General features: G+C 37.3%; 1 non-coding gene across 1 annotated transcript; it reads right to left on the bottom strand.

Annotated features, from left to right (window-relative positions):
• Nucleotides 1-2,589: 2,589 nt before the first annotated feature.
• On the bottom strand, nt 2,590-2,721 carry LOC130872309 (small nucleolar RNA SNORA52). The gene has a single exon (XR_009056917.1). It is a non-coding gene; the product is annotated as a small nucleolar RNA SNORA52 (small nucleolar RNA).
• Between the last annotated feature and the right edge of the window lie 20,940 nt (nt 2,722-23,661).

The raw sequence follows: 23,661 nt of genomic DNA, 5'->3' as shown, positions 1-23,661 counted from the left end.
TTAAATCATGATATATTCTTTTTTTGTTTGTTTGTTTGGTTTTTTTGTTTGTTTGTTTGTTTTTGAGACAGGGTTTCTCTGTAGCTTTGGAGCCTGTCCTGGTACTAGCTTTTGTAGACCAGGCTGGCCTCGAACTCACGAAGATCCACCTGTCTCTTCCTCCCGAGTGCTGGGGTTAAAGGTGTGAGCCACCACGGCCCAGCTTCATGATATATTCTTGAGTATAACAAACTGTTACTTAAACTTATAAATTTCAGTAGAGTGATTTTTGTATACTGTGGATTGCTTAAAAGGTAATTTTATAACTAATAATTATAATACTAATATTTGACTGTAAATTAATTTAAAAATTGGACAAGATTTATGGTTATTCTTTTCCAAAAATTATGAGCTACACATCAATTGACTTCTTAGAAATAATTGATATTTATATACAACTTTTGATGAGATCATTTCCTATATATTTAAATATCTACTTTCACATTTATTGGTAAAGAAAAAATTGAGAACTTTGTCTTCAGGATCAAAACCTCCCATGTAAGTACTATACTGGCCTGACTGTGCTTAACTTTCAAGATTAGTCGAGATTGTTCATGTTCAATGTGGTATGGCGTCAGACACACTAAACAACTTTCTTAAGGAGCGAGTCAACCAACAGTCCTACATACTTATAACATTTATTACACTCATGAATCACAAATTTATGACCAGAATGGTATGATATCTCTAAGTGATGCATTAGTGGCATGCATACTTTGGAGGTAACCAACAAACAGCTCTCTGACTGGTCTTAATTGCAGGAGGGAGATTTTGACTGCTACTGAAACCCTTGCTAACTTTCCAGTGATTTATGAAGGCTTAGTTACCAGAAGAGAGTCTGCAGCTACTTATTTACTAAACCAGCATAACCTCTGACAACATTTTGTAAATATTTGTTTTTATAGGCACAGATAGTGTAGTCTTTATTCCTCATCAAGGTGACTTCTCTTTACCATAAAAGATGGAGACCACTATACTATAGAAAACTAAATCCAATCAAAATGCAGAGTTGTAGAGCCTACTCTCATTGGATACTTCTACAAATATTCCTATACTCGGGAACATTGAACAGGGAATAAAAAGATTTTAAGTGTCAGAGTGTCAGAAAGTGTCACCTGATATTTCCTAATAATGTCAGAAGAAAGCGACTCCCATGAAATCTCAGCCACATGGCCTCCTGAATGTGAGATGAACAAGGATGACATGAACTCCCATGTCAAACTAAATGGAGAAAAGCCCTTAGCCTTGCACAAAGCACTGCAGGCAACTGAGGGAAGCTGAGAAGAGATGTGGCCTTCTCCAGAGAAGAGAACACAAATCAATTCTCCAGTCTGAAACAGTCCTGAAAACATATAGACCAACAACATTATACAGATCCAACAGGTTACCTTTAGGAATATATATCTATACACATACACACACACGTGCACATACACCTTTGTGCACACACACATACACTCATGCAGGTATGCAAGTGTGCATGCACATGAACACACAATAACAATTAGTTAAAAGGGAGGCCATGCATTTGAAAGAGAGCAGAGGGACATAGTGGAGAGTTTGTATGAAGGAAAGAGAGGGAGAAATGTTGTGATTAAATTATAATCTCAAAAATAAATTAAACACTGTTTTGAGTAAAAGATCAAGGCCAGCTAATGATCATAGCTTTTTACAATTTGACCTGTATCTTCTAAATGGAAATAAAGTTGCATCTTGTGTTTTATTTTCTACTTATTCTTATCTATTCTTTATGGTAACAAGAAAACAGTACTAGTCATGAAAATCTAAAGAATTACTACTCACATACTGCGTATCATTTATGTCTGCTATTTCACTTGAGTTTATTCTCCTGTTGCTTCCTGTACCTAGTTTCCTGGTGCTTTATCATATAATGTGAAGGTATAAAATTCATACAGAAATGTCATCATTCTCATAAAGCTTGGCTCTCTGGTTCTTCCCTTGAGCAAGAAGAAATCCCTTGGCACACTAAAATTTAATAATAATTTACCTACTCTACAGGTTGGTAGTTAATGGTTTCTACTTCATCTTCTACTTCTAAAAACACTAATATCATCATATACTAGAATATAATACCCTTGAAGGTAAAAATATCTATAGCTCCCATAATGACATGGTATCAAATAAAAGAACTTTTAAACTTCCTTCATTTGATACATTTATTCAGTAGTTTTATAACACCTTCAACAAGCTTAGCTATTTCTCTATCCTTCTCCTTTCTGAGACATTTATTTACATACTGAATCCGAGGTATCCCATCATTTCATTCAGGAAGTAACAGGGTTGCAACTTTTCTATTTAAGGTGGAAAAAAATCACTAATCTTAGTTTTACACTAATTTAAACTTTTCCTCAAACTTTGCATAGTTGGGAGTTGCGAGCCTATTTTGGATTTAAGATACAGCTCTACAAAATCCACATAATGCTAGATAGTTATAATTTCTCTCTTAAAGCCTCTATATTCACCTTCTCATAGACTCTGTCTGCAGGATGGACAACAAACAGCTACTTTCTTTCTTTTTTTTTCTCCTGAATGTGTTCAGAAGTGCCACTGGCACAAGCCTAAAAAGGCCTCGCTTAACACTGGCAGGGCTTCTAGGATGCTCTGGTCCATAAGCGAAGCCTGGCAGATCACTGACTGATCAGCAGGGATTAGGATGGACCACAAACAGCTACTTTCTTGCTTCGACCTTTGAATCCACAGGTAGTGTTGGAAGTGAATCAGTTCAGCTTGGGTAGATGAACTTGATGCATGTGGAGGAGATACTTTTGAAGAGGATAATGGTTTCAACATTAAATCATATACACATAAATATGTTATTGCAGAGATAAGCAGGGACCAATAAAGGTCATCTAACTTTTTTCTTCACCCTGGAGACAGAGACAGTCTAACTTCTGAAACAATGACTATCTCCCTCTGCCCTCAGAAAAAAAGGACCTTTGATATATGATACAGTTTCATATATGGCTCTACAAATCTTATTTTCCTATGGTGATGAGCAAAAAGAAAACTTCTCAATATAACAGTATGTCAGAAAAAGCATGCTGGCAACAATGTTGCCTTGCTTATAGTCATAAGTTGAACTATTTGGTGACATCATACCCTCTGACTTTTAGCAACTAGAACATAAACATTCTTATCATGATAGAAACTTGGTTTCTAAGATGACCTTTAGAAAATATGAAAGAAAGTCAAGGGTATGAAGCTTCTCTCATTTGCAGAAGTCATGGGGTAATGAAAAAGGGACACTTTCTAGTAAGGGTTTGTGTGCACCAAGGGTTTCTGCCACTCCTTGGTGACTGCAATGGTAGGAAAGTGAAGCTGTTTACTCATACAGAGAAAATACCTGTTAATAAAATAACACACTGTGTACTGCTTTCAAATACGGTAGCTGAAGGCTTCTAAGTATCTCAGTTTTATCATGATGCAATTGGTTTAATAGAAGACATTTGATATTTAGGACACCATAGGAACTACACTCCTAAAACTGCTGATCTGCAATGGTTGCAAAAGAATTCGTCACAAACATTATGGTCGTCATGCATTGCTGAGCTCTCATAAATCAGTTTTGACTGCAGACTCTGTGGGCAAACATCATATACAAGACTGAAGATCGTGTCAGTCTCACAGTGGAGTTTGTTTTCCAACAGAAGAAATCAGCAGAAGTCAAGGACAAAGAACAGTCCTTATGCCAAACAGTCCTGACTCCTAACAGAATCCTGTCATTGACTGGTGTGCTCTTATTCTTTATCCTCCTCCCTTCTTCCTCCTCCTCCTCCTCCTCCTCCTCCTCCTCCTCCTCCTCCTCCTCCTCCTTCCCCCCATCTCACACACACAGACACTGTTATGCCCTTTGTCAACCAGATCAATATTTCAGATGTAAATGAGTTGAACTCAGGGGAAGAGGGATTCATATTAAGGTGTGAAAACGTTTCAGGAAGAAAAAGACAGATCCGTTTAACTGTACAAACACACCCAATAAATCATGGTGAGCTTGGTGGGGATGACTTCTTTTCCTTCTGGCAGCTTTGTAATTACTCGCTCAACACAGCAACAACTTTCTTTGGAAACAGTCACTCTACATGCAAGACAATTATAGCACTGGGGATCATTGCTCACCACAGCTAAGGCTCTGTATGTCACAATCCATTAGTTAGGAGATGTATCTGAGCAGCAGCAAGTTTATTAAAGCCTAGTGTTACTTTCCCCCATCACTTTTCTCAAGGTCTCCCAAGGACAGTCATCGGCTATTTCTAATAGTTCATCAATCCAATCTGTAAATAAATCCAAGTTCAGACTTCCTGAATTATTAACCTGATCCATGAGAACCGAAAGCTCTCCATTCGGTTTTCCCTCAAGAAATTCTAATCTTTGGCTGAAGTTCACAACACAAGGTCCCAAGACATTCTAAAATCAGTGAAAACCATTCTGTCACTTTCCCTCCTGTGGATCTGACTTGTCTGCTGCATTTGCGTCTGGACATGTTAGAACATATTGAAATGAAAAGGACAGAAGCAGTCTGCTTTGTGTGTGACTGAGATCTAACTTCATGAAACTACCTGTCTTGTTTATGGCTCCCCATTTGTATTTAACTATGTAATGACTTGCATTATCCTCTAATTGGTTCCCATGTAAAAGCATCATTTTCTCATTTAGTTTGTAAGGAAAGGGGCCAAACCTTGAATAGTCTCATTTTGTCAGCAGCAATATGTTGGAATCGGCTTATACAAATTCATGAAGACCAATTTTGAATTTTGTAGGGAATTCTTAGTCAATATAAAAGTAAAAACATAAAGGCTTATAATTAACTAAATGATAATAAAAGCAAATATAATAAAGAACCAAGGTTTATTATCACCCATTTTAGTATATTTTCGCATTATCTGTGGTTGTGAAATTATTTACAATTTTTTTTCTGTTGTCAAAGCTTTCTGATGGTCCAGCACTCTGGTCTTTGTACAGTTTTGTATTCAATAAATTCACATTCAATGACTTACTGTTAATAGACTAAAATTTATCATAATGTGAATATTTCTATAACAGAAATATACCAATACTAGATATCAGGGTTCACTACTCTATTCTACAAACCTGGGTAAATATTTACCAGACTACCACTGATTACTATTTAAAATCTTGGTAAAGGAGTATATTCAACAACATGGAAGAGGAAAGCACACTATAATAGGAACAAGTCATTGACTCATTATTTCACCTTAGATTTTGCTCGTATTTACTACATTCTATACTGCATAATATATGGTTATCCATAGTCAAGGGTGAGGACAAAGTGTTCTGAGAAACTCTGTGTTGTTCCTGATGAGGAGTATTTGGCAAGGACATAGCCTGATAATCAACAATGGGAGACTCAATGCCCCTGAATTTTTGTTTCTGAGTGCTTTGGACTTCATTGTGAAAAAAAAGGGTGGTGGAAATCCTAGTTGCAGTTATGTAAAGTCTAATAAACAATTATAGAAAATGGGTGGAGATATATTTGACTTTAGAAATAGAAAGCTAAGGCCAGGCTGTGAGGCACGTGCCTTTTCGGGAGGCAGAGGCAGGCAGATCTCTGTGAGTTTGAGGCCAACCTGGTCTACAAGAGCTAATTCCAGGACAGGCCCCAAAGCTACACAGAAAAATCCTGTCAGAAAGAAAGAAAGAAAGAAAGAAAGAAAGAAAGAAAGAAAGAAAGAAAGAAAGAAAAAGCTAGGAATTCAAAAAACTTTAAGAAAAATCCATTCTTATTTTTAGCGACTGATAGAATATGGTGAGTCAATTCTGTCTCTATCAAGCACAAAACTAAATATAAGCCATCAAAGTATTTTGATACCAGGTAAAAAATGATGTTTGAACTAAAGTTTAGGTATGTTGCTAGTATCATTGAGTACAAGGGAAACCTTAACATTAAATGTAGAAGAATAGGAATTGATGTAGGAGATTCATCTATCTATCAGTTGCTTTCATTGGTTAATTAATAAAGAAAACTGCTTGGCCTGATAGGTCAGAACATAGGTAGGTGGTGAAGACAGAAAAGAATTGTGGGAGAAAGAAAGCAGAGTCAGGCAGATGCCATGATTCTCCTGCCCGAGACAGACTGAGGCTCGATAGACTCATCCTGGTAAGCCACAGTCAAGTGGCGATACAGATTATTAGAAATGGGTTAAACAAATATGTAAGAGTTAGCCAATAAGAGGCTAGAAATAATGGGCCAGGCAGTATTTAAATGAATACATTTCTGTGTTATTATTTCCGGGGCTAAGCCAGCTGTGCCGGAGCCGGGCGGGATGAAAAGCAGGCCTGCTAGCCTCATCACTACAAGGAATACTTGGTAAGGAAAAATAAAATGAGCATACTTAGTCTGGAGGACAGGTAAGAATTATAAATATTGGATGAACTGTCGTGTAAATAATTCATAAGACCTACCTTTCCCTTAAAGAACAACATTAAAATTTCTTTAAGTTGAAAAAAATGAAAACAAAAATTCAATAAATAAAGCTCTTAACATATGCAGTGCCCCTTGTAATGTCATGGTAAGCCCTACATGATGGGACATGTCAAGGGGTGAATAACCTGGCATGAAAGAGTGGGACACTGTTCTGAGTCTTTTCAATTTTTTTTTTATGTTATAGGAAAAAAGACAAGATGGAACCTCTACTTTTTCATCTCTCCAATCTCTTATCTGCATCATATACAATCTAAGGTTTCTGAAAACAAGCTCTCTGGGGCAGCCTCTTTTCAAAGACTACTCCTGAATACTTGGCATGAACAGTGAGCAGAGAAGTAAACTAAGTTGACAGAGCATCCATCTTGCAAGCTGAAAAAGTGCCCTTTGACCTTGCAGTAGGAGACAAAGGTTTCAGCAGCTCCTAAGGCAATTGTGGAAAATGCAGCTGGAAGGGAGGTTCAATTAAAAGGGAAAAGGGAGAGTAAGATGAGGGGTTCACGTCATTTACTCAGAAGGGTTTTCCAAGTCAAAAGGATGTTTGCAGTACAAGCATGCCGAGGAGGAAGAATGCAGTGTATTAAAACCAGAAAGTCACAGAAGACAGGCATGTGACCCATGACACAGCATGATATCTTGAGATCTTGCATGCAGGATAATAACAGGGAGAAAGATAATAACAGGGAGAAACTGGCTTTTTGTTCACTTGTTTTACTTTTAGCATCTTGCTGTCTTAGTTAGCAACTACTCTGGTCTAGCATAGAGCTTAAGCCTCGATTGTTTTAAGCCATAATTATAGGAATAACTGAATTGATACTGAAATCGGAATTTTTCTGCTGAAGGGAAGTGTTCTGCACAAGGTGAACTAGGCAGCAGATGGTGGATCTATGTGATTAGTCTGTATGCACTGAATACGAATGTACATTAACTTTGCAGAAGTTACTTCTCCTTGTTTAAGTTGTATGCACACTGAACATGAAATCTATACTTCTGTCTAAGATTTGTTGTGAGATAAACTAAATAACACACTGTGTCTTGAACATATAAGATGGTGTCAGGCTATAATAGGCACTCAATGAATAGTAATGACAACTGTTACTATTGTTATCATCAACTTTAAACAAGAGGTTTGTTGCATCACATTAATCAGATTAAATGGAATGGTTTATTTCAGTGCTATAGAAAAACAATCAAAGAGTAACTAAGCCCTCTTCATTACACACAGATTGATTTGTATGTAAACAACAATGGCCATGGTATTGACCTTAATTCATTTGAAACATTGGTAATAGCAGGTTAAAGTGTAAAAAGTGTAGTTACCCAAATTTATTGAAAATTCCTATGAAAAAATTCAATCTGAAGTGATTGCTTCTGTTGAATGCACATCATTTTGATGGGAAGTGTAATTGTGCTTCCAGGTGCCTGTATGTTGGCTATTTGAAGAATGGCAAAGTTTAAAATAATGTCACATTTTATCTTTTCCAGTCCTCTGCAAGTCAAACAACTGACTAGCGAGGGTGGGATTTAATGATTTATTGTCCCGAATGACTTAGAATCCTCACACAAGTTGAAAGAATAAGAACATGTGCATGTGCAGGGTGCACTCACACTGCTCGACAGCTTTGGATTCTGGACCAGTCTTGAAATCTAGAAGTTTGCTATCATTTTAAGGGGTTATAAAATACTATACAGTATCATTGTCCCTAGTCACTAAACAAGCAAGTAGGCCATTTAAATTTCAGTAATGTTAAAATTTCACTCCTCATTTGGTTCAAATGTTTGGAAGTCCTCAGAGGTTAGTGGCAACAGCATTGAACAGTCAGAATTTGGAATATCATGCTATCCCAGAGAGTTCAAGTGATGAGTCCTGGGAGGAGTAGGTGGGAATGGGAGCAGGTGGGAATGGGAGGGAGCAGGTGGGAATGGGAGGGAGCAGGTGGGAATGGGAGGGAGCAGGTGGGAATGGGAGGGAGCAGGTGGGAATGGGAGGGAGCAGGTGGGAATGGGAGGGAGCAGATGGGAATGGGCGAAAGTGGCAACTGGAGAAGGAAACAATCTTCAGAATAGCAAAGATGATGTAGTTGGGAAAATGCAGCAGTTGGCCTTCGACAGTGAGATACAGAATAATGGATAAGAAGCTAAGTATCTTGGTTATGATGTGGACAATAGCATAGTATGGTATAGGAAGGGTGATAAGTTTCCATGCAAGTAGGCGGTTTGCTGTCCATGTGAGTCGTCCGTTAAGGTCCTTCTGCGAGTGAGGCAACCCACCTGGGATTGTGATTGGAGACAAATTTACTTCAGCAGGAGGCTGGTTCCAAAATGCCAAGACTAAAGAAAACAAAGCAGAAAAAGAAAAAAACACTCACAATCTCCTACAGCTTGGGCTAACAGGCTTAATGATAAACTCTTTTTAGATATGACAGACATATATCTTACAACACTAAGCTCCCAGTATTCCCCATTACAGATAGATAAATTGGCTTATTTTAATATTTTCATCAGGATATGATATAATTCTCCATAATTAATTTTTCACTCCCAAGCATTTTTTAAGTAAATCACTTTTTTGTATTATTTCCCTTTACTGTCAAATCCAAACCTTTTTCTTTCTCTTTCCTGGTCATGACATTGAACAAGGCACTGGATGATGTAAGAAGGTGGCTGCTCCAAAATCACTGAAAATCAAAGCTATATCCCGGTCTTGTGGTAGGGATTTAAGACTGCACAGAACTAAGCTATGAGTTGATGTATGTGGCTCCTTAGAGAACATATGAGGTCATCACATCAGATTACAGTCAGCATGGGGCTCCTGGACGGACTGCTCTCTGGGTAGGCCTAAAACAGTGCTTTCAAGTAGGAAATTTTTAATACAATGGAAATCCAACCGTGTGTCTTAGGTGTGGGTAAATAAAATGTTGGGGAGGGCAGGCAGCAGAGGTTAAAGGACGGAGGCCTTAAGACAGGTGCATACTGTCATACTCAAGTATGCAGAGAAAGAGGCAGACTAATAGAGATGGGCTACCAAAAACTGCTTTATTTCCTGTTCATCTTATTTTCTGCATCCTCAGTAAATCTTTATCCAGCAGAAACTCCCCAGTTGTTTGGAAATTGTATTTCCTCTAAGAACTCAGAGATTATGAAAAATTAACCTCCTCAAAATGAACAGAATGTTTTTTTTTTTTCAATGACATCTCTATAACACTAAGTATCAAGCAGGAAGATAATAACAAACACCAATGTAGAATCCCATCCCTGATCTGTCTGAGTGTGCATTCTCCATCATCCCACTCGTTCAAGATATCCATTTCAGTCTTGTTCTAAGAAGCTGCTCGCAGGAAAGACATGCTCACCAGAAGCCAAAACTGGGAACAAATTCAGATATGGCACTTGCTCTGCCTCTCTAGCGTTGTCAGATCACTCTGAAAGGCTAAGAACTCCACACAACATTCCGTGGTCTTTGATAAGCAGGGATTATTAATTGCCCAAAGTGCTTGCTTTTCTTTTTATTCATTGTTAGTTTCCACTATTTATAGATTTTTGTTTGTGTCTTTCTATTTTTCTTTTTTCCTTCTAAGTATAGGAACGGAAAGTTCTGAAGCATTAAGTAAAAGTTGACTCAGTTAGACCCACATTAACTTCTACCTTTTGTCTGGGAACATCACAGTATCTCAAAGAAGGGGTTATTTAACACGGTGTGAATCTCAAGAAGCATCCACTATGGTCTATTGTGGTTCTTTATTCTCATTCCAGCTCACTGTGAGGTGCAGGCTGTAGCAGGGCATTCACTGTGTGAAGAGACCTTAGGACACATCTCCACGCAGCCCTCAGACTCTCGTATTTCTCCCTCGTCCAAATTTTGTCACAAGTCCCCCATTCAAAAGGCAATGTAATTTTTGGATACCACTGAAAATAACACATTGCTCTTGTATAAAAACAGACTCAAATAAAGCCTACCTAAATGTCTGTCTTCAGTGCTGTGGTATTTGCATTTTACAGAAAACATTTTAAAATCATTTTAGTAAGTGGAATCCATTTTCCTCCATGAACTGCTAATACTGAATTCTTAATAGCTTCCCCAGGGTTTTGTGTCTTGCTATGAAACCTTGAGTGATTTCCTCATTGTTGAGGCACAGTAAATAATCACAGTTTATGCTCATAAGCATAAAACTCTCATCTATTACCCTTCCTAGGTTTTATATTCTTAAAGATAGAAAACTTATTTTCCACGCAATCTGAGTATGAGACAATGCTAAATTGGTTTATAAGCCTGGTGAATATTGATATAAACATTCTTAAAAAGCTTTAATGTGTAATATCAGCACTTTAAATCCTTATAGAGACAATTATGTTCCAAATTTCTCAGTTTTAAAATAAGCCGTTGACTTATGCTTTTCTTTGTTGGAACACATCTTTGCTTCCTTTTGCTTCTTCTTCTTTTTTATTCATGAAAGTACCATGACAGTATGTTCTTCTTCTAAGTAGCACCTTTATGTTCATTTTCAAAATCTTAAATGTCCTTGGTGTTATGCAATATTTTTTAAACGATCAGATATAAAGATGTTTCATAAGGGTAGTCTAAGTGACTCCTCAAAGACAATATAGACATATATGTAGCACTTGATTGGCTCCCAGGAGTTAAGGGTAGACTCCTATTGGTTGAATACACCACACACTTGGGACTCACCACAAGATAAGACTTCATGGTACCAAAAATATTATACAAGCTGCCAAATGAGGGAAGAAAAAAACAGTCCTACCCAGTTGCAAAACCTATAAATCAAGATAGTAACTAGTATGGCAAAATATCCATAAAGCGTAATTGGTAGAACTGAGCTGTCTAATTGCACTTAAGGCCCATTCAGTGGGAGGCAAATCATGCCCAGTACTAAAAACATAGCCAGCCTCCCAAAGCCAGTGGGATCATGGTCATTAGCAAAGAATCTTTGGCGCTTGGCGAGACCAGCACTATTCCTCACTGCATTTTCTGTCTTGTCCTTATGCTCACAGAGAAATGCAGCTACCACCCCTCACTAAAGAAGCCTCTCCTTAAAGCAAATGGAAACCACCACAGAAGACCACAACTGGACACAATGGAGAGAATGATGGGTAATGAGGAGCCCAATCTCAATGGATGCCTCTGTCACAGCTCATGCATCAATGGCCCAGGGAACATCTATGGAATCAGGGGTGGAAATGTTGCAAGATCCATCATACTAGAAAATCTACAGTGAAACAGTCTCTCCCATAAATTGATGCATAGAGAAAACCAGAAAAATGGCAATTTCAATGGACATACTAATATAGAAGGGGGAAATTTCACAGGGTTTCATCTCTGGCAAAGAACTACAAGCAACTAATGGCTTTCTGGGAGAATTATCTTTTTCCCAAGGTTAAGCCCCCTTTGGGGGTTGCCCAAGACAGAGTGCTGAGCCTTGAAAGCATATAGTCACTGGTATGGTTTGAAAAAAAAAATGACCTCCAAAGGGCATGACACTATTAAATATGGCCTTGTTGGAGGAAGTGGCAACATGGGAAAAGGCTTTACGGTCTCTTACTCAAACTTTCATGAGTGTTACTGCCACTTGACTTTCTATTGCCTGCCTATGAAGATGTAAGAACTCTCAGCTCTAGCACCTTATCTGCCTGCACACCGCCATGCTCCTTGCCCTGACAGTGGACTGAACCTATGAACTGTAAGCAAGTCAGCACAATTAAATGGATGTCCTTTATAGGAGCTGCCACAGTCATGGTGTCTCTTCACAGCAATAAAAACCTTAACTAAGATAGTGATCAGCAGTAAAAATGTATCAGAAGGTTATATGTATGTATTTGTTCATACACACATGCATATTATTTATATATGTATACATCAATAATTATCAAAGAAAAGCTATCAACTTGAGGGGGTAAATGGGAAGAGTTAAAAGGTAGGTTCTTAGGAGAGACTGGAGGGATGGAAAGGAGGAGACAAAGTGTTGTAATTCCATTTCAATTAAAAACATATTGAAAAAATAAAAGTACAACGATTTTTGATAATATTAGATATTGTGCTAGGTGATGGCTTAGCAAGTAAGACATGGCTGTGCGTGCATGAATGAAGCTGGAATTTGGATCCCCAACCCCCAAGTAAATCAATGTGGGGATGTCAGTTAGCCTATAATTCTATAATATGAGAAGCAGAGATAGTGAATGTAGGAGCAGGCTGGCTGGCCAGACTAGACAGAATGTCAAGCTCTGGGCTTAGCAAGAGACCTTGTGTTAATAGCAAAGAAGAAAAATGGCCAAGGAAGATCCCTGAGATCAACATCAGGCCTTCACACACATGCACATATGGACTCATATGTCCAAATCTGCTTTTTCCGTATGTGGGTACATTAATATACAATGCATCCTACATACACATACATGCATTCACATGTGTAACATATATATATAACATGTGTGTATATATAGCAAACATGGATGTTTTATATATCTATGTACATATATGTGTGTGTATGTATGTATCTTGAAGGTGATTGAAGTGCCTCAATGAGTAATGGCACTTGTTCCAAGCCTGATGAAGGAGCAACAGAGTTAGATATGTGTTTAAATATAGAATTGTTAAGGGAAGTGATCCTTTGACAAACAAGTGCATTATTGATTGACTAATTCAATTCATATTTGTTGATAACTACTTATTTTGCTTCAATGGGAAACCTCAAAGTACGCCATTATGATCCCCATTATTTTAGAAGTTAATATTAGTATACAAGCCAAGCATGAAATAAGCAGTTTCAAGAATAACTCAAAGCATGGGGACTGAAAAGAGGGCTCCACAGTTATCAGCACTGACTGATCTTCCAGAGGAACTTGGTTCAATTCTCGGCACCCACATAACTACTTACAGACATCTGTAATTTCAGTTCTATAAAATATGATGCTCTTTTCTGGCTTCTGAAAGCACTACACGAACATTGGACACATGCATACATACCAGCACTATATATACACGTAAAATAATAAATTAAAAAATTAAAGGATAACTCAAATCTTTTACTTTTGGAACTTTATATACAAGGGTACTTTGGCTAAATATTTCATGGATTAAAACATGAAATAGTGCTGGGCGGTGGTGACACACGCCTTTAATCCCAGCACTTGGGAGGCAGAGGCAGGTGGATCTCTGTGAGTTCGAGACCAGCCTGGTCTACAGAGCTAGTTCCAGGACAGGCTCCAAAGCCAGAGAGAAACCCTGTCTCAAAAAAAAAAATAAAAAACATGAAATAGTTTCTTGATGTAACAAACATGTTTTAAGAGGCTGCTAGTTCATTTCCCGACCTCCCGGCTCAGACCCGAAATAAGCACACAGAAACTGTATTAATTAAATTACTGCTTGACATATTATCTCTCGCTTCTTATTGGCTAACTCTTACATCTTAATTTAACCCATTTCTGTTAATCTGTGCAATGCTATGTGGTTGTGACACTGTTTGGCATCTGTATCCAGTGGGGCTACATGGCTTCTCCTTGACTCTGCCTTTTCCCCCCAGCATTGAGTTTAGTTTTCCCTGCCTAGCTCTGTTCTGCCCTTCTATAGGCTCAAAGCATTTCTTTATTCATTAACTAATAAAAGCAACAATATACAAAAGGACTTCTCGCATCAGACATATAATTTATAATTCTAAAATATATACATGTATAATTCTATAGATCATTACACACACACACACAGTAGTTCGGAATACAATCACTTTCCAAGAATATGATAAGGATATCATGCTTCAAGTGAAGTTCACAGTTATACATGAAAACGTTGATTTCAAAGATTTCTCAGGAAAGAAGTCCACCTATAAATTGTAGGTTAAACAATATTCTACATCTTGTTTCCTTTTTGTCTCCACCTGGAAGCTCTAAACACATTTAAAAGCTTTGTCTGAAACTTTGTTGCATTTTGATCTAGTCTGTTCAGCCTTCTGTAACAAATTATCACAGACCAGGTGACTTAGCAACACAGAAATCAATTTCCCACAGTTCCAGGCCTGAGGAGTCCAAAAGGCACTAGGTAGATTCAGTGCTGAGTGATTGAGGACCCTGTTTCTGATTGACAGTGGTACTTCCTCACTGAGCTTGCACATTATGAACTGGACTAGCTAGCAGCCTGGGATCTCTTTTTATCATCTTGGTGACTGCCCTTGTGATGAATTCACTTGCTAAAGGCCTAACCTCTTCAGACTATCAGGAGCATTGCTGGGATTTCAGTATTAGAAGAAGATGGGAACACAGATAGTTCCTCCATACTATTTTTGTACCATTTTTGTCCAGTTGCTTAAATGTTTTAAATATATAGTTAAATGTTCATCATATAATCATTTTAGAAGTATAAAATCAATCTCTATACAGCATTTCATCATTTACATTGATATTCTATTTTGTATACTATTAACATTTTATAACCTGTTTCTTTTATTTTTTAGTTGTACAGACAAAAGGAGTGACTGTCTACTAGAACGTTTATTGCTAAAAACATTTACCTTTAAATTATTTTATCAATTTAGACAGTGAACAAAATGTAGATAATAATAATAATACTTCGTTCCAAGCTGACATGAGAACTTAAGGCCTTAAAACATTTAAGACATGAAAGACAGCATAGAGCATGGTCCCAGGAACACATTAATAAGGAATTCATATTTAGTATTATTAACTTCTGGGCTGATACAAGAGGGCAACTCACTAAAATTACAGACAGTAGAGAGACATTTGTACTTTTGCAATCTTGTTTACTCATTTGTGGTCTAATACATTCTAATTTTTCTGTACTTTACAAAGTTTTCTTTCTACATCTTATCTATCCTGCTGTCTTCTTTTTCAGTGATATAGTTGTATATAATTTATTTTTAATTCTACTTAGTGATTATCTTTATAACCTCCAAGACTAATCTTTTAAAACATAAAATATTGCAAACATATGGAAAACTACAGATAAAACTATAACCGACAACAGACAAAAATGTTGTCATTAAATTTAGCAGATGTTAACATCATGCTCTACTTACTTCAGAGCACCTCCTTGGGGAAATAAATCACAGATAGAGCTACAGACAGCTCCACACCCAGAGCCTCGGTCCTGAAATTTATGGCAGGTACTCCTACAGTTAATAATGAGAATGCTTTCAATTTCTCTATTTCTTTTCCTTGATGTTTCTATATATTCGTATATAGTATATAATTTATTGGATATCTTATGTAAATTGGATATGAAATATCAGATGCAGCACTCCACATTTGTTGAAGGTTCTGACCTAAACCAATGAATTAATCCATTGATAGGCTTTTAAGCAGTCAGATGAGAGGTGGTAGAAACTGGAATTCCTGCAGAGAGTGCATCTATGGGTATATCTTGGAAATTTGTGTCTTGTTGCCAGTCTCTTCCCTTATTTAGGTCTGCATTCTGAAAGCCAGGAGCAAAGCAGCTTCCCTCACCACATATGCCACCACCTTTAGACTGAAATCATAACAAGAATAGGCTTTCCTCCTTTAAGTGGTTTAACTCAAGTATTTTGTCATATTATTGGAACATTATCACAATTAAGATAACTATATCAGAGACTTCTCATAATAAAAGTGTTTCTTTTCATGATTTTACCAAGATTAAAAATACTTAACTCTGCTTTTAAAAGTTTTTTATATTCCTTACCTTTCTGTTTTACATGAAATTTCTTCTCAATCTTGTTTCACCTAATGATTGGTTGTTTTATACATTATAATAACTTTAAAAATGTTTGTAGATATTATATTGTCTATGGCTTCTTGAGTTTTTCTACCATATTATTAGTACAAATACTCAAACTTCTGTCTCACAGTATCCAGTTCATATTTTTATTTTGACAGCTGTCCTTTCAATCTACCATCAAGCCTGCCCAACCACTTTGGAGGACCTAGTCTACAGAATTTTTACTGTATCTTATTATTTTCCTATTACTGAATTTATTTTCCATGAATATATTATGCTTTCATATACTACTGAGAGAACCAAATTTTTCTTTTGCTTATTCTGTTAACTGTTTATTTTATTTTTTTTTAATCTCCTTTGTTTAGCTTTTTTTTCCATAAAGAATGTCTGTTTTTCACTTGCTTCAAGCCAATAGTCTTGCCCAAATTCATATTTATTTCTTGGTTTTATTTGTAAAGTGTTTCACCATTTACTCTTATATTTGGGTTGAGGAATGTGTATACATGTGTATATACTAAAAGACACATGCAGTGGCCAAAGGACAGTTTGCAAGTGTCACTATACTCCTGCTGTGTGGCAGCAAGAGTCTATGCCTGCTGAGCCATTTCACTGATTCCTGGGTGGTATTTATATCTAATCAATTTTAGACAGAGAGCAAATAGATTCAAATTTACTGTTCAAAAATATACACTGTCTGTAGATTACTTTTCTAAAGCTGTGTTCACTTGACTGATCAACTGGTTGCAGTTTGTGAAGACACAGTAAACTGTTTGCAACTTTTAGTTTAACATCTATTGCTTGTTAAACTTGATTCTATGTGGCTCTACCACACTAAAAATGGATTGTGCTTTATCTCAAGTGCATGAACGTCTATTGCAAATATCAGAATAAGCACATTACAAACACTTGTTTCTGCCCTCTGCTGATAAGACTTGTGTCCTTGCCCCTTTACCAGAACCCTATAACTAGATCTTCATTGTTATAAATAACAGAATTGCACACTTGTCTTCTAGTATATCTCAGCTATAGATGTACTGCAATGCATAGAAAAAGAACAGCTGCTCTAAGGCCTGGAAGAAACAAGCAGTACTTAGCTACTTGATGCCGTATCTGTTCAGTCATATAGGAGTCACTCAGTTGGCTGACTGATATAAGTTATTTTGGTTTGGGCCCATGGAATAGACAATAATAATAAAAAAAATTAAACTTTATTTTTCTATTAGTAGTCAGGTAAATTCTATCTTCTGTTCCATCCCTTGTAGTCTTCATGAGCAGCTTTGTCGGTCTTACAGGTTTAGAAGACTGTCGTTGAAGGCTGTGAAGGATGTTCTTGATTTTGAATGGTAGCATGGTGGGAAAGTATATCCTTGATTTTGGATGGCGGCATGGTGGTGAAGGATATTCTTGATTTTGGATGGCAGCATGGTGGTGCATCCAATTGGATTGAGGGAGAAGATAAAGTAGTAGGGACTGCTTCCTTGTCAGATGGAATCTTGGACTCTCAATGTTTCTTTTACAGTTCTGATGTGCTAAGTCCCATGATGCAGGTTCACTCTCATTGCTCTACTGTGTTTTGTTTTTCTTCAGGATTTACTATCATTGTGGAAAGTTATTTCAAGGTGTGTTACTTTTGTTTATACTGCATTTGTTTAGCTGTATAAAACTTTGATTCTTTGCCTGTCTAAAATACTTAATGGCCTAATAAAGAGCAGAATGGCTAATAGTAAGGGAAGAGAAAGGATAGGCATGTCTGGCAGGCAGAGAGTATAAATAGAAAGGGAAATATAGGAGAAGAAAACAAGGAGAGGAGGATGCTATGGGCCAGCAACACAGCCAACAATGGAGTAAGATAGATAGAAGTAAAAAGAAGAAAAAGCTCTAAGGTGAGAAGTAGTCAGGATAATTTAAGTTAAAAAAAAAACTGGCAAGAAACAAGCTAAGCTAAGGCTGGGCACTCATAAGTAAGAAAAAAATTCTGTGCAGTAGGATGAGCAGTGGGCTGTGTCCTGCCGCCCGGTTAGCTTAGCTCCAAAATAATTACATAGAAAATGTATTCATTTAAACACTGCCTTGCCCATTATTTCTAGCCTCTTATTGGCTAACTCTCCCATATTAGTTTAACCCATTTCTAATAGTCTGTATATCACCACGAGTTTGTGGCTTACTGGGAAACATTCTGACCTATGTCTGTCTCGGGCCAGACCTTCATGGTGTCTGCCTGACTCTGCTTTTCTTCCCAGCATCCAGTTCTGTCTTTCCCACCTACCTCAGTTTCTGCCCTATCAAAAGGCCAAGGCAGACTCTTTAGTCAACTAATGAAAGCAACTCATCCTACACCAAATCTGTGTTTAATTTTTTTGGAAGCTGGGTGGCAAGCCCCCAAAAGAGCAAAAGAACCTGAAAAACTAAAAGTAAATAACCACCAACAATATTTTGCCACCCAACATGGGGCTAGAGTAATAGAAAATTCAAAAACATACTATAGTCCATTGAGCTACCCAGGCACTTGCATTCTGGTCAGGAGGAAAAGAGATGAAACTAAGCAGAAAGGGCAAAGGATGTTCATGACCTATCCATTAAAGGACTACTGAAGAAGGCTTCCTGACTTTCCTATTTATACTTTACTGAATAAAAGATAATTTCAAAGCCATTATCACTTTAAGGGAAGCCTAGATCTGGAAACAGCCTTGTTTGGGTTGGTCTTGTACCTTTAGTCATAAGGCTTTTCATAATACTGGAGTAAAGTGATGAAAGACAGAGAGGAGAGCTTTAGCAGATTTTTCATGTTTGTTATTGTTATTGTTCTGTTTTCAGAAGATATTGGAATACCAAAAAAGAAAGGGGAGTCAAACCAGAGCTTGATAACCAAGCCTCATTTAGCTCAGCACAGGTATTCGTTGTCTGTCTTGAGATAGCATCAAATGAATTTACCTTTTAGTGGCATGTTAAAAAATGTTTATATAACTCAACACTTACAAGTTTTAATTAATAAGGATTCTAATGTCAAACCTGTTTGTTTCTACTGAGATCCTGCCTTGTCTATTAATAAATAACTTGTGAAGTTTTGAAGGAAATATTGATTTTTCTCTTGCTCCAATAGTGTTTTGGTCACATTTAAAAGAATTCTTCAAACCAGTGCTACTCATGCGACCTGTACTTGTGGGTGTTTTCAACAGTTTACTCAGAAACAGATGTATATATAATTAAAATAAGAGGTTACCAGTGAGACAGATTGTGAGATGAGAGATGAACTAGCCTCTGTACTTCTAATATTTGTCCATACTATGCCCAAATTTTTTTCTGTTGCTTTGTGTAGAGCAATTTAAATCACCTAATGGCCTTCTTGAAAATCAAACTGTCTTCTTGAAAATGAGCCGTTTTAATTACTATAAGTTATCTTTTGTTCATGTAACTTTTTACCTTTAATTAGTGCTTCTATTGGCTCTCTAGAAGGTAGCATCAATTTCATCAAAACACAGTTCCTACTGCAAGCACTTCGAAAATGATATTTTAGTTCAGTGCAGTGTGCACATCAGCTGTTCCATCCACTTAGGAATTTGAGGTAGGAGGATCATCTGTGCTCACAAGTTTGAACCTATTCTAGGTAACACGGTGAGACCATGTCATACTATGAAGAGGGAACAATGTGATATTTTGGTACTTCTAATATTGATTTATACCGTTTAGTTGTTAACTATAACACACCTACTATTTTCACCATCTTTACTAAACAACAAATGAAGGTCATTACAATTATAGGCTTAGATTTCTGTAAATTAAAGTCTAAACCCTCAATTCTGTCTTTGCTTTTACTGAAGTTACAAATGGTAAACACATAAAATGTCTTCAATTCAGTACCTCTTATCCTTTAACTCATTGAAAACACAAGTTTCACCACTCATACATTTTTTATATTCATTTTCTCTGTCTTCTGGTCTTGCTCATTTGCCCAATGCTTTTCCATATGTTTAATTTAATTCCTTAAAATGAGGCAGGAGAGTAAGTTTTATAATAGGAATGCTGCCATGAGCTAAATATTTCTGTCCCTGCTCATCTGAGATTGACATATTGGGCTCCACAGTAGAGTTGTGTTGCATTTTGGGATAGTTTTTCTTGGTAAGGAAATCAACCTTTGTGAGAGTAAAGAAATAGAGTCCCCAACCAATATAGTATGTGTTAGTGTAAGATAAGACACCATTAGCTGAATCTCCCTGACTTGTGCTCTGTCCTCCCCTCCTTACTATACCTGAGAAAGTCAGGTGTGTCAATCAGGTTTGGTTGCTACAAAAAAATGCTCAGTATAACCAATTTAAAAGAGACAAGGTAGCTTTGGTTCATGGCTTCAAAAGTTCCAGTTCATTGTTGTTACGTAGTCTAGTTATTTGGGCCTCAGACAAGGCATTTCACCATGGAAGGAGTGTGCAGCAGAACAATACCACTGACCTCATGGTTAGGGGAAACAACAGAAAGAACAAGAAGAGAGTAGGGCCCTACAATTCCATGCTGGGGGCATGATCAATAAGAAAAATACATCACAGTATACCCCAAGTCATAGCAGTTTCACCACCCTTCCTCAACAACATCTCTATCTAGATAGAACATTTAACACAAAGAAATTTGGAAAACAATTCAACATCTAGTCTACAGAATAACACCAAGACTTGTCAACGAGGCAGAATTCTAGAGGTCAGAAAGGTTTTTTTTTTTTTTTTTTTTTTTTTTTTTTTTTTTTACCAGACACTGAATGAGTAAGCAACTTCACTAAGACTTTAGACACTATATGTGTGAGAAAACACGTTTCTATTGTTTATGCAACCCAGTCTCTGGTACTTTGGTATGGCATTGTGAGTAGAATAGCATAGGATCATAGAGGTCCTGATGTTAAGGTATTTAAACAATACCATGATTCAAGGAAGAGAAAAAAGGGAGGCTTACAACCTCACCTTGATGGGCGGCAGCATCACATGTCCATGAATACTAGAGACACTTAAGATGCACTCTACCTGTTTTAGAAGACCAGCACGTGGTGGCCCTTACCTAGGTCTTATCACAGTCTAATGACCACCAGAGTACACTGGGCAGAGATCTGAGAGTGTGGTCGCCTTAGTGAAGCTTTATTCTTTGTCCCATTCCCCTGATTTTAGCTTAGAATGGAAATAGTGCAAGAAAGATCAGAAGACCTCATTCCAGGTGGTAGTTGAACAGCATTGAAAAACAGTACAAACCAGCAGGTGGACTCATTTGAAGGTCATTCTTATGGAATCAATACTTAGTGCATGTTTAAAGTATATGACAAACCTCTGAACCTAAGTGTGTGCACTAAGGAAAAAAGTAAAAGGAAATGATACAATAGTAAACCCGGAATGGTCACTGAGATACCCTTCTCTAGCTACTCTCTTCTGTACTATTTTGTGCTATTTTAAATCAGAACATAATAAAAAGCAAATATGCTCTGCTGTTAGGATTTAAATGGTAAACAGCTCCTCTGTGTCCTTCTTTTTTCAGTGCTGTATGAGTTTAGTTTCTCACCTGCATCTTTGCGGTTCGGAGTCTTGTAACGCTTATGTGTCTTGGTAATGCATGCACTTGTGCAATTACCTGAGAGGCAGTCCAAGTTCGACTGAGATTTTACATATATTCATTTAATAGCCACATTATTTTATAGAGTTCTCTTTGCAGCCTCTGCCACCTTACCAGGAAAATCCTTTAGAACGGAAGCTCTGCTTTTTCTAAGAACATTCCTTGTTTTGAATTAAGAATAATTTTGCATGCTTAACACAGTGAGGTTTGGATGAGTTCCTATGCATCAATATCTTTGTCTCCACAGGCAGGTGAGGGAAGTGTTGAGTATTTAGTACTGGCTGTTAGAGACAGTATTGCTATTCTATGTGATGTAGGAAGTAGATTGATTGCTTCTTAGTGAGCATTTGGGAGGGCTCACCTGCCTAGTTATCATTATTGTTGGCATCGTCTTTGCAGTAATCTGGTTATGTTTTCAAAAAGGAAATCCATGAATACCAAATTAGTACATACAATTCACATGGAAGTCCAGAACTCTACTTCTGCTTCTGCCCCAAGTAGCGTGAGTTCTTGAACCCACAAAGAAAACCTCCTTCCCTTTATGTTTCTTCTAATGATAAACAGGTGAACCTCTTCAAATCCGGTCAGGGTTGACAGTTTGGTGGTTACTCTAATTGCCCTTACCTCCTCAAAATACCAAACAGAAAACAAAATGGGCAAGCGCTGATAATGAAAGCTATGCTGTCAAAAACAAAACCGCAAGCAATAGACTAAAGTCACAATGGTGCAGGGAAGCTATATCTCAAGAGGGATAATTAAAATACACATGTACACCAAAGAGAAAGAAATAGATGATTCTTGTGCTGCTCAACCCCAAATCCTCTTGTACTTTCAACAAGTAATAAGACAGGAGAATGCAGGCTAGAGTGCCTCTAAAATTGGCAATTAATAAGGATGCTGTTTTGATTGCATATGGTTTCCTTCCTGCTTGATGTTGAAACAGATCATTTTGTTTGCCTCCGCCCACATTCCGGCTGCTTCAGGAAAGAAGAGATATTGGTAGTTTTGACTTTCCCAACTCCAGACATTCACAAAGGGACCTTTCTATATAAATTAAATGATTTGTCTCTTTGTGTTCCTGTCTTTGTGGGTATAGAAACAGTGAATAATCGCTCCATGAGCCTAAGTGATCTTTCTTTGCAGATATATGCCTTGCACATCTACTGAGTTTCTGTTTAATCCTTTATTTTTGGTGTGTGTGTGTGTGTGTGTGTGTGTGTGAGCGAGAGAGAGAGAGAGAGAGAGAGAGATACAGACAGACAGAGAAACACAGAGAGAGACAAACACGTAGAGATAGACAGAGATAGACAGAGACAGGGTGACAGAGAGACAGACATATTCTCATTCTTGCTACTGTTTTCCAGAGTATGTGACTTAGTGAGGGTCATTCCTACATGGGGGTGCCATTTCCACAAAATGCAAGCATAGAACTGTATCAAGAATCAAAGCCGAATAAAATCAGAAAGTGTCAGTATCTTATTTTCTCATCTTGCTTGTTCTATTCACAGGGTGGGACTCTCGTTTCTAGTAATAAGAACACAACCAACCATGCATCTCCATTCTCATCTCAGAAAAAAGGAAAGTGGAAGTGAGGGATGAAGCCTTGACAGTCCCACCTCAAGATGTAGAATATTTTTCAGGCTTTTGCTGGGTGATGTTGCTCATTGCCCAGATAACCCTAAAGAAATCTGAAGGCAGCATCAATCTAAATTTAAGCTCTTTTATAAATACATTTATTCATTCAATAAATATTTATTGGACACTTACAATGTGCAAAGCATTTTGAAAATGCATAACGTAATCTTTTCTCCCAAGTGGCACATGATTGCGTAGGAGCAAATTATATATATATATATATATATAT

Source organism: Chionomys nivalis, chromosome 3 (genome assembly GCF_950005125.1).
Source record: "Chionomys nivalis chromosome 3, mChiNiv1.1, whole genome shotgun sequence".
In the NCBI taxonomy this organism is placed as follows: domain Eukaryota; kingdom Metazoa; phylum Chordata; class Mammalia; order Rodentia; family Cricetidae; genus Chionomys; species Chionomys nivalis.
The sequence above is the reverse complement of the archived record's forward strand: the minus strand, read 5'-3'. Positions and strand labels throughout refer to the sequence as shown.